We start from the raw sequence: 11,358 nt of genomic DNA on the forward strand, positions 1-11,358 counted from the left end.
TTCCCTCCTTCGGGGACACCAGAACCTCGGCTTCCAGGGTTGTCACTGAGCCGGTGCTATGCCAGGGCGGCCCATATGGTCGAGCGGTTGTCGCCAGAGACACAGAGCATAAATAAACCCTGGGAGTACAGATGGGAGGCCGGCCAGGCTGGCTCCACTTCCTGGTCTCATCACAGGGGAGTCCGTGTGGAAGCCCTGGGAGGCACCTCAGCCATTTTCCAGGCCAACGACTGCATTTGTCAGACGAGAAAAGCCAGAGGTTAAGGGACTTGCCAAAAGTCACACAGTGAGTCAACTGAAAAGCAGTAAGAGGTGGTGGCTAAGAGCACAGCATGACTCCATTGCCCTTGGCTTTGGCAAGTGACTGAAGTTCTCAGTTTCCTCATACCATGAGTGTGAGGTTAGTACCTGCCACATTAGGTGTGTGGGACCCAATCAAACATAAATGTGTGAGGAGCCCACTGCCTGGTTCATAATCACTGCTCCGTGGCTGCTGATGGTTCTGATGCTTATCATGACCGCTAGGAGCTGGAGATAGATCTTGAGATCTCTTCTGCCCGGGTCATGGGTAAACATGATGGATAAAATTATGTGAACCAGAGTTTGAATTTTGGCTTCTAGTTTTGTGACTCCCCCTTTCTGAGCTCTCGTTCTCATCTGTAAAGCGGAGCAGCGACACCACTGTTCACAGGCTTGCTGTGAGGATGGGAGGCAGCAGCGAGGGGACGGAGCCCTCCCAGCAGTAAACCGCAGCTGTGACCCCCTAATTCAAAGCTCCTCCCCTCGGCGGCAGCGAGGACAACGGCTTTCAGTTTGAAGAATGGTAAGTTGCTGCAATGAAGGTGCTAAGTGTGTGGCTGCGGTAAAGGCTGGCAGGAATGGAGCAGCCGGCTGGTGGATGGCATTATTTGAAATGAACCATATGTTTAAGATTATGAACCCAGATGTTAGGTCCTGGCGCCCAAGGTTCACACCATTAGACTCAATCCTTTAGGTGTCTCTAATGGTCCTCGAGGCTCCAGGAAACTTGCATTAAAATGCAAATCGGTCTCCTGTAAAGGGAAACACATTAAGTTACCTCTTAGCAAACTGCTGAGCTGGGTTTCTTTGGGGCAGGTTGGGGTGAGGAAGATAAGAGAGAATTTGAAAGGACAGAGGCAAGAAGAGTTATCTTTCTACTGAGTGCAGCAATGGACCAGGGACGATGTGTAATAGGTATAGTGGGGGCTCACAAGGTGACTGGGGGTCCTGGAGGAGAGAGGTGGGGAGCAGAGTAGCTGAAGCTTTTCACAGCCCTGGAATCCTGTTCCAGCCCAAAGCACAGAGGCATAATTCCATCCCGTCCCTGCTGTGTGAGGCCACGGGATTGAGGAGAGCTGGTCCAGGTGATGAGGCTTAGCCAAATCCTCAGGGATGTGCACGAAGGCGGTCAGGCCCAGAAACCAACCCTTGAAAAGGAGGGTCTGTTTCTTACGTGTGTTGTATCCCTTAATGCTTAACACCCTGCCTTATACACGCTGGGGCCCAGTTAATGTTTGCACAGGGAACAATAAAGGCTACAAAGATGAAAAGTGGTTACGGATGTTCCAAGTTTGTTTTGTACACAGAAATTAGAAGAATTCCTCCCTCAGCAATTACAGCATTCCTGTTCTTAACACCGTCACTTCTTTTCTTGTGGCCTTTGGATGAGCACGAAATAGCAGAAGGGACATTCCTCTTGGAGAGGCCTGGGGTGGAATTTCTATTTCTTTTTTCTTTAAAGTCATCATTTCAAATTCTTTCACTGAAATCTAGAGTGCTGTGCCTTCAAGCAGGCAATAGGCATCACCTTAGCTATACAGTGGGTATGAAGAGCCTTCCCTGTAGGCCAGTACTATTTCAAAGAGTTTAAAATGTTAAAGAATACAGGCACCTGGGGACAAGGATCAGTGCTGGAACCTTCTTTGTACCAGGAAAGCCTCTTCTGAGCACCTCTCTTGGGTTCAGGAATTTCTGATTCCAGTCCTGATTTCTCCCACAGCCTTAGTCAACTCTAGAATCTCCAAGTTGATAATAAAATAATAATAGTGGCTCCCCTTACTGAGTCCATATTGGTCAGGCACTGTGCTCGTAGCTTTACACATTAATTCTTCTGTTCTTTAAGGTAACTCAGAACCATTATCATCCCCATCTCATGGATTAGAAACGGAGGCTGGGATGAGTTATCAAGATGCTCCTAGTCATACAGGCAAGAACCTGGCGGGGCCAGCCAGGATTTGAAACCAGGGCATCTGGCTCCTAAGGCTGAATATTGGTGACTGGCTGCTTAACTGCTCTGCCTCCATTTATGAGAGGAAAACATCTGTGTCCTCGTCTTCAAATTGTTTTGTCTCTAAAATATCCTTCCAGCAAGGAGGAAAACCAGTGTTGAAGAAAATACCACTGAACACACAGCACTCCCCAAAGCTCAGAGACAAAGGAAGTCCAGGAAAGGAAGGGAAGGAGGAAACATGGCTTTAGTTCCACCGTGAAAATATTCCACACTTCAACCTCTTGGTAAAAAGCACGTCAAAGCGCTTCTTAAAAAACTCTACCAAGAAGACATAGCAAATAGATCTTTTCAGACATGCTACATACCTCTCTATTATTAGCTCCATTTCAATTTATTCACTGAGTGATAAGAATTTTCCAAGAGACTGTTGGCTCTAAGAGCCAGTATCTCCTAGAAAGATCTTCAGATGCAGGAAGTCAGATAGTGTTTCTTATAATGATTTCTGAGTAAGCTGTGTAATTCAAATTTTGGCTCCACTGCCCACTAGCTGTGTAACCTCAGGCAAGATCCTTGGCTGCTCCCGGCCTCTCCAGTCTCATCTATAAAATGGGAGAACACTTAGGGTGACAAGGTGTGGGGAGGGGCAAGACGCTTGGCTCATAATCCCCAGGAAATTGCTTTCTCAGTGGGGCCTGATTTGATGGTTCTTCAAAAGATTTCATATTTTGGGAACACGGGGCAGCTTTGACAAGAGAGAAAATCCAGTCCCACCCACTACAGATGCAATGCCTCTCAGCCTTGGGAACATACAGCGTCCAGGTGGCTTGAGCCAGGACATACTCCAGGCAGCAGGGGCCAGGTTTAGTCCTAAACTCTGGCAGGCCCTCTGAGTGTTAAGCCAAAGGATTTGGGGGTGGGGGGCGGGGGAGTTCTTTTCCCATTTGTGACTTTTCAAATCCTCACCTCTCCTATGGCCCTATCTGAAGATGATTCACATTCCTACTGAGACACACCTTGGGGGTGAGCCAAAGAGGGTCTTGGAGCCTCTACCCCAAATTGTGTGGCTTTTGAAGGACATTCACTTTCAAGATGGTCTTTTGTTCTTTTGGAGAAAGAAAGATTTCTCTTCCCTTTTGCACGTGGCTACTGCAAGCTGCAATTCACAAAGCTGCCAATTTGAACACATGTGTATGGGCACATGCGCACACACTCACACACACACGAGTTGACCCTAGTCCTGGCTCCCTCTGAAACAATCCATCTTCAGCTTTCACTATTAATTATGACTCTGTGTACCGATAACCAAATGACACTGAGCCCGGAATGGCTGTCCCTCTCTCTCTGCATCACATTTACGCAGGTTGATGACGTCATTCTGGGCAAGGTTAAGGCAAGTCTCCACAGTGCAAAGGTTCTGCTTAAAACAAATACTGCTTGCTTTCGGGACCTGGCAGGGAAATTAAAAAGAAACCCAAGATGCTCTAGGCTTCTGTCCTGGTTTCCAGGCAACCAGATGCTGGGTGCAGGAAGGGAGAGGGGCTTTCTTCTGGTGCCAGACAGTATTGATAGACAGTGGGCTAACGCTCAGAGCCAAGGAGATGCGGAGGGACAGAGGAAGCCTGCATAAGCCTCATTACCCTAATCAACCATAGAGTCGGCTTGCTGGCAGGGAGACCTGGAAAATGAGCCTGTCTGCAGGGGCGGAACTGGGGAGAGATGCTTTCTTATACTTACAAAGACTCGGCTGCTCTAAGCGTGCGGATTCCCGGGGAACTGTTACCGTGGTGTATAGCTCAGGTGGGCAGAAGGACCCAGACAACTGCGTCCTCGGGGAGGCCCAGGATCCGCTCTGGTGGGCATGGGAAGGGGAGAACCAGGAACAATGCTGGGCATTTCTTTCTACAGCACAGTTTAACAGATACCTTCTGAGAGGCTGCATGTGCCCAGCTCAGAGCTGAGCGAACACACAAGAACAGAGAAGATGGATAAAATACCAAGCCATCAATCCCCTCTGCTGTTTCCGTCAGTGTCTAGAGCCCCAGAGGATCACATGGTGTGGAGGAAATGCTGGGGCTCCTCAGACGGACCTGGGTTCAAATTTGCACTCTGCCACTTACAAGTGGAGCAAGTGCCCCTTGGTACTGGGCCTAAGGCTTCTGACCTCCCTTCTCCTTCTGTCCCCAGGGGGTTGTGAATCAGCACTCAGCACAATCATATTATTTCTACTCAAAAACGAGAGTTTTTCATCTTAAGAATTTCTATGGTGACCCTGTGAAAAGTCGGTGCAGCCAAAATTGAAAGAACTCCTCAGGTTTGATGAGTGAGCTTGTTAGGCATAGAAGTTCTCCTGGTACCGCACAGCATACATAATGGATAATACACAGACATTACAAGACAATGGCATACCCACAGTATTTCATTAAATAAAACTGTATGGCATAACACTTTATGCCAGGAATTGTTATTCCCATTGTGCAGAGGAGGAAACTAAATTGCAGAGAGGTGAAGAGGTCTGCTGGAGGTCACACAGCTGGTTCACAATGGAGCAGGGTCTCCATCCCAGAACCTGCAGCAGGGATGAATTTGCCAAACGGTGCTGAAGCGAGAAGCCCCAGCCCTGACCAGCGTCGCTGTGCCTCTCCTCCTCGGGCCGCCAGGACTCCCCCCACGGTGCTGGTTCCTGGGACTCCCCAAGGTGGCGAGCCAAGGCTGCTGCTGGCCCCCTGAACTGCACGCCTGTCTAAGCTGCCATGTTGCCCCCGCGTCGAGTTTTGGCATCTCATCGTGGAGCAGCAGCCATTGTGCCCTCACTGTGCCCGTGTCTCCTGCATCTACACTACTGAGAGGAAACAAAAGAACAAGCAAACAAAAACAGGTGTCAAATCCCTGGCTTTGCATCCTGCCTCCCCTGTTTGCTGGCTGTGTGGCTTTGGATGAAAATTCCCCAAGCCTTGGTTTCCGCATCTCTGAAACAGAGCTTCCAGTCCCCGTCTTTTGGGGCTAGAGTGAGATTTAAGTGACAAAAAGCAGATAAAGCGATCAGGAGAGCACACCTGGCACCTGCCTGTTAGCAAGCAGTAGAATTTTCTCCTCTAAAGTCTTCCTCAGGTCTTCAGAAATGCAGTTAAGTGCGAATGCAATTTGGCCTCCTTTGGTGAGAACTGGGGGAAGACGTGTCACCAGGCCAGAGGCAGTAATGGTAACAAGAACTAGCATTTATTAGGACTTACTAAGTATGAGCTGGCTACTAGTCTAAGCACTTTATAGGGTTCGCCTCATGGATCCCTCACATTGACCCTGCAAGACAGACCCAATTGTTGTCAACCTCATTTTATAAATGAGGAAACTAAGGCCCAGAGAGGTTAAGAAACTTACCCGGGCACACAGCTAGTTCGCCCCTGCATGTTGCCTCTATGCCACACAGCCTCCAGCCCACTACGCTTTCCCCTGGTCTGTCTCTCTCGCAGTGACACTCGGCGCCAAACCCTTTCCAGGTGGCTGTTACACTAAGATGGAGCCAGAGCATCTCGGGATGCTGTCCGACACTCCGAGGGCAGCAGAACTCTCTCTGGGTGGCTGATGGCAGACCCATTCTCTTGCCTCGAATGCAGCAGACTGACCGCTTCCAATTAAGTAAAAATATCAAAACCGTAACGTGCATGAGAGCACCTTGGGATAAATGCATTACGGAGCTGTCATCACAGCTCTCACTCCACCAGTTCCTGCCGTTCATGTGCGATGCACATGGGGCTCCTTGGCAATCGGGACCACCGCTTCCTTCCAACACAGGTGATCCGCTTCCTGGGCCGACCTCCGGGTCCTGCCACGACCCTCCCACAGTAGCCATTTACTCGTTCTACCACTGGTTTTTTGCGTTTTGTTTTGCACGGAATTAATCACCTATTTTCTACCAACTCGCCAGGCAAACGGGATCTTTCACTTCCCTCAGCGCTTCTGTAACAGGAGGGGGTTTGAATGAGATGGGTGTTTTCCAAACTGGGCTGCTGGGGAGAGCTCTGAGCACTTCAAGGGCCTCCCTAGGGGCTGCCGTAAGAAGGGAGTGCCCCGAAGGAGAGACTCTGGGTCCCTGAGCCGATTGTTTCTGTTTTACATTTTAGAACCCCACCTGAAATTTTGTTTCAACAAAGGGTTTGGTAGCCAAAAACCCATTCAGGAATTAAATAATTAAATACATAAATCAGTTACATAAAGCTGCTGAGCCACGTGGTTTCTCAGGTCCTGTGCTGTGTTTCTCAGGTCCTGTGCTGTCCCACTCCGCATGATCAGCAGTGGACGATCACAATGGGAATGGCCGAATGAACAGGAGAACACGCAGCCTGCAGTCTCTGGTATGTGCCAGGGACACAGAGATAACGGGAAATGATGAATGAGGCCAAAGCCAGCTAAAGATGGGACTCCAGTTTGGCATGTAACTGAGAATTCTCCTCTGCTCTTGCACAATGACAGACAAGGTCTCGTGGCCTTGAGGTGGGTCTGGGAAGGGGGTGAATCTGGCTGGGCAGCTGGGGGCCAGAGTCTAATTGAGTCCCCTGCTTTACCACCGAGATCCTGATGTCCTTGGTCCTCAGCTCCTGAGTGATTCTTTCTATATCCCAGTGATAACCGGCATGACGTGACAGGTAGCGGGGAGGGGACACCCAAAACTCATTGATGAGTTCTGGCCACAAAGAAACTTCTGCAAATGGAAAGAACCATTACACACTTGCACACACACACACACACACACACACGGGCTATTCATTTTAGAAAAATCATGGTCTATTTGATGACGGCTTATGTTTCTTTCTAAATTGAGTTCAAACTGGCATAAAAACATGTATTTTGCTTTGTCCTTTGGCCTCTCTTCATCTCATTATCTGATATTCTTTTGAGGATCAGATGCATGTGTATCACAGGGAACAGGAACACCGAGGACAGGCAGCAAACAGCTTGGAGTGGTTACAAGGATGAGCTTCCAGAGTCACGGGGCACGGGGCACCCAAGGCCTCGGGCACGTGGCAGAGCACATTTGTTTCTTAAAGTCGGTAGGATCCAGTCTGTGTTTTGATAACATTGCTCTGAAGGAGGCTCCGTCCCTTCTAAGTCACGCCCTGGAGCTTAGTCCATCATATGGCTCCTCTTATTTTATTCACAGCACTTATTCTTACCTTTACCTTATTGTTGATTTGTTTATAATCTCTCTCCTCTAGAAGAGAGAGAGTTTGACAAGAGCAGCTACCTTATCTGTCTTGTTCACCCACGTTTTCCCAGCTTAGAGCAGTGCCTGCCATAGTGCAGGCACTTGACAAATATCTATTGAATGAATGAATGAATGAATGGCCCTCAGCCTTGCCTTCTTACTTAACACAAGCCTGGGGCAACCACGATGCAGCCGAGGTGTACCATCAGGAGATCCAGTCTGCTGCCCCAGGAAAACCCCTAAAACGGACTTTCCATACCCACACCACAACATGGATGTCATCTCCCCCGAACAGGATAGCTTCGAGCGTGCATTCAGTTCACGCAGGTGAAAAGTTCCCACGTGTTATCTGGCACGTGGCAGGAGTTTGCCCAGGCATTGCTGAATCCAACACAGCTTTTATCATTTCCCCCATTTCAGAGAAGAAAAGACTGAGGCTCAGAGGTGGACAGAAGTGGTAAAGCCACGACTCGTACCCCTATCTTCTGATTCTCCAATCACAGCTCTTTCTGCCTCTTCATGCCATTTTTCTAGAACAATCTCCCACACACACACTCAGTGCATGTTAGTGGTTTAAGCTTACATTTTTTAATTTAAAAAAATTTAATTTAACATTTTCCCCAAACAAAGCCTTCATTTTTCTTCTCAGCCAAGGCGTATTCCCAAGTAAAGGCTTCAGATAGACAGATGGAAAGAGGGACAAGGGTCATTTTCTACAGAGGGCAGTCTTTCTGGCAGGTCTTAGGGGGCAAACCCTGAACCCAGGCATGTGGTGGACCCGGGGGGACTCCCCCAGTCCTCCTCTCCCTCCTTTCCCCTGGAAGGGCAGCTGGGTCCTCTGGGCAAGCTGCAGAGCAAGGACCCTCCTCCCTCTTAGCGTCCCTCTCAAGCCTCAGTGGGATGGGGACAAACGATTTCTCTTGCAGGCGAAGATCGGGCAGAGGTTTCTGGGCTGTGCCAAGCCACGGTTTTGTTTTACCTCGTGATGAGGAACAGCTGTGTCCCAAAGGGGCGGCACCTCGCTGCCTCCGCAGTGTTTTGATAAGAGGCGCGGGGTCGGCGAGTGTGGACGAGATGAGGAATCGCGTTTCTCGCAACAGTCCTCGCGCTCCAGGTCACGAGCTAATCTCCTCTGGGAAACCGAGACCAGAGATGGGCCTCCCTCTCTCCCTGCTATCTCAGGGTATTTTCTGTCACCATGGAGAACGGTAGAGGCTGGAAAAGGTCAAAAGGACACGGCCTACGAGCTGAGGCGGCAGAGCAGTGAAGCCTGTTGGAAAGTGCCAGCATCCAAGAGGAGGATGGTGAGAACCGCAGAGCAGGGCGCCGGGTCAGTCGGATGGACACGGGTTCCAAGGCCACCTCTGTGCCACCAGCTGTGGACGTCCGAGTCTCAGTTTCCATATCCGTACCTAAAGGGCTGGTAGGAGTGAAGGAGTTGGGCTGTGCAGGGCCCTTTGGTGTTTCAGGCGATGTGAGTTGAAGAAAGAATGAGTGCTTGGTCTTCAGAAGGGGCAGAGACGAGCCGGCAGGTCGGGTCAGAGTCACGGTTAACAAGCTCTCGGCTCCTCACTCCGTCGCTGTTTGGTTTTCACTGCGTCGCGATTTTGCAGCTTTCCCACTCGGACCACCAACTTTCCTGAGCGTTTAGCCTTCTCTGCCGGCTGCCGTCCCCTCCCTCTCAGAGTCCCCCACCCCCATCCGCATCTACTTGATGATGACAGGAATCGCCAGGGGCACCAGGCAGCTCAGAAGGACACTCCAGGACATGGCTGTCACACTTTTCTTTTTTCCTAAGACCCACAGTAAGAAATATATTAATAAGTTTTGCATTGCAAATCAACCCACACATACATATAAATGACTGATTAAAGAAATTTCATGAAACACTCCCCGTCCTTCTTGTCTGCACTCTATTATTTTCTTTTCCATTCCACTTCATTCCACTCTATTCTACTTTATTTCTCCTTTGAAAGTGCTGGTTACCACCCAGTAATCTAGTTCATTAACCAGCTGCCAGTTTGAGAAACACTGGTTTCCGGTGGGACTGCCATGCCGTTCTCTCTGTCCAGTTGTGGACTGTATCAGTGGCCCTAGAAACCTGTCTTCCAATTCACAGCCTAAGAATCATCAGGGGCCTTGATTGATAAATGTACAAATTTCCAGGCTCCATCCCCAGAGATTTGACAGCGTTTCAGAGACTGGTCAGAACCAGAGTGTCTCGTGGGGTCTCCCTGGCACTGAGATGGAGATTCTGATTCCAGGGAGAAAGCTTCTGATTGGTCTAGATGGGTCAGAGGCCACCTCTTGGTCAGAGAAGGAAGATGCCTTGATGGGCAGTCCCACCAACACTGTATCCCTTGGGGTGGGTAGCTCCCCAAAGTAAGTAGAAGAAAGGGTGATGGATGCTGCCAGGGACTGTTTGTGTCGCCCCAAAATTCATATGTTGAAATTCTGACCTCGAATGTGATGGTATCTGGAGGTGGGGCCTTTGGGTTGATTAGGTCATGAGGTAGAACCCTCATGAATGGGATTAGTGCCCTTATTAGGAGACGCCAGAGAGCTCTCTTGTCCCTTCTGCCATGTGAGGACACAGGGAGAAGACGACCATTTATAAACCAGGAAGCAGGTCTGACTAGACTCTGAAACTGCCAATGCCCTGATGTGGGACTTCCCAGCCTCAAGAACTGTGAGAAATAAAAGTCTGTTGTTTAATAAGCCACCCAGTCTATGGTATTCTGTTTTAACAGCCCAAACAGACTAAGACGCTGAGCAGGCAACATCAGTGTCCACACAGAGACTGTTCTAGAACACCTAGGTAACAGTTTGCTAAGCTCTCCTCTACTGCTTACATACTCCCGTGTGCTTTCTGGGGTGCCTAGCACAGTGCGCGCGGCAGGCATCCAACGCGTGTGGGTTGCATGGAAGCCAGCGTACAGTTGCATTTTGACCACGAGTCTTGGTCAAAATGATTGGGTTTTTGACCCTGTGCTTCATGTACACAATTGAAGACAAAATCCCTGAGGTCCGGTGTCTACTGATTACAACAGAGTCCAGAAGATTTTTTTTAAATTTTATTTAACAAACTCTTACCATGTACAAGCCAGTGTTCTGAGAGCCTTACAAATATTAACTTATTAGGTCTACATAAAACCCTATAAGAGAGGTCCTATTACATGCCGGGCACTATCTGAGGTATTGTACCCATGTGCTTCTAAGATTCACACCTCTCCTGTAAGGGGCAGCGATTATTTTTTTCCATAGGCAGACACTGAGACTCGGAGAAGTTATATAACTTGTCATAGGCCCCACAGTAAGCAGCAGAGCTGCACTTTGAACCCTAGAAAGGAGGAATGAGTCAGGCCAGGAGAATCTTTGAAACTGCATTTCATCCTAGAGATACCAGTTAGCTCTTGCATGCTAAGAACAGCCACAGGTTGAAATGCGCCAAGCCCTGAGGGAAAAAGAGCTCCCTTCTTACAAACAGAAACAGAGACATGGAACCAAAGTGACTCACAGAAGTTCTCGCTGTGGACAGGACGCCGATCAACACATGGAACCTCCAGTGGCTGGCTGAGCATTCCTATAGCTTCGATGTGCCCTCATTCTGTTAAAATGCAGTGACAAGGAAATTCATCACTGCTCACATGATTTTTGTTTTCCAATGAGAGGAAGAAAGCTCTATTCACTCACGGAGAGTTTTGTTCAAACATCAAGCTCTATTTTAATTTTCTAGTGGCCAGTATTGCAGTCAGCCACGCTTTAAAACAATGACCCCGAATTCCTCTTGCCTTCATTGCGGTGACAATGTTGTTGCAGCTGACTAATACTCTTTCTCAGTCTGTGTGGCTAACCAGCATTTTCTGAGTTAAATATGTCTCTCAAGGTTGTCCCAGGTAGGTTCTGG

General features: G+C 49.0%; 1 long non-coding RNA gene across 2 annotated transcripts; it reads left to right on the forward strand.

Moving 5' to 3' along the window:
• Positions 1-396: 396 nt before the first annotated feature.
• Positions 397-9,956, forward strand: LOC124235959 (uncharacterized). 2 transcript variants are annotated; one of them, XR_006887612.1, is made up of 3 exons: positions 397-823; positions 6,509-6,739; positions 8,378-9,956. It is a non-coding gene; the product is annotated as an uncharacterized LOC124235959 (long non-coding RNA). The 2 variants fall into 2 exon arrangements; XR_006887613.1 differs by having other exon boundaries at positions 6,509-6,600.
• The last annotated feature ends 1,402 nt before the right edge of the window (positions 9,957-11,358 follow it).

Source organism: Equus quagga, chromosome 2, assembly GCF_021613505.1.
Source record: "Equus quagga isolate Etosha38 chromosome 2, UCLA_HA_Equagga_1.0, whole genome shotgun sequence".
Classification (NCBI taxonomy): domain Eukaryota; kingdom Metazoa; phylum Chordata; class Mammalia; order Perissodactyla; family Equidae; genus Equus; species Equus quagga.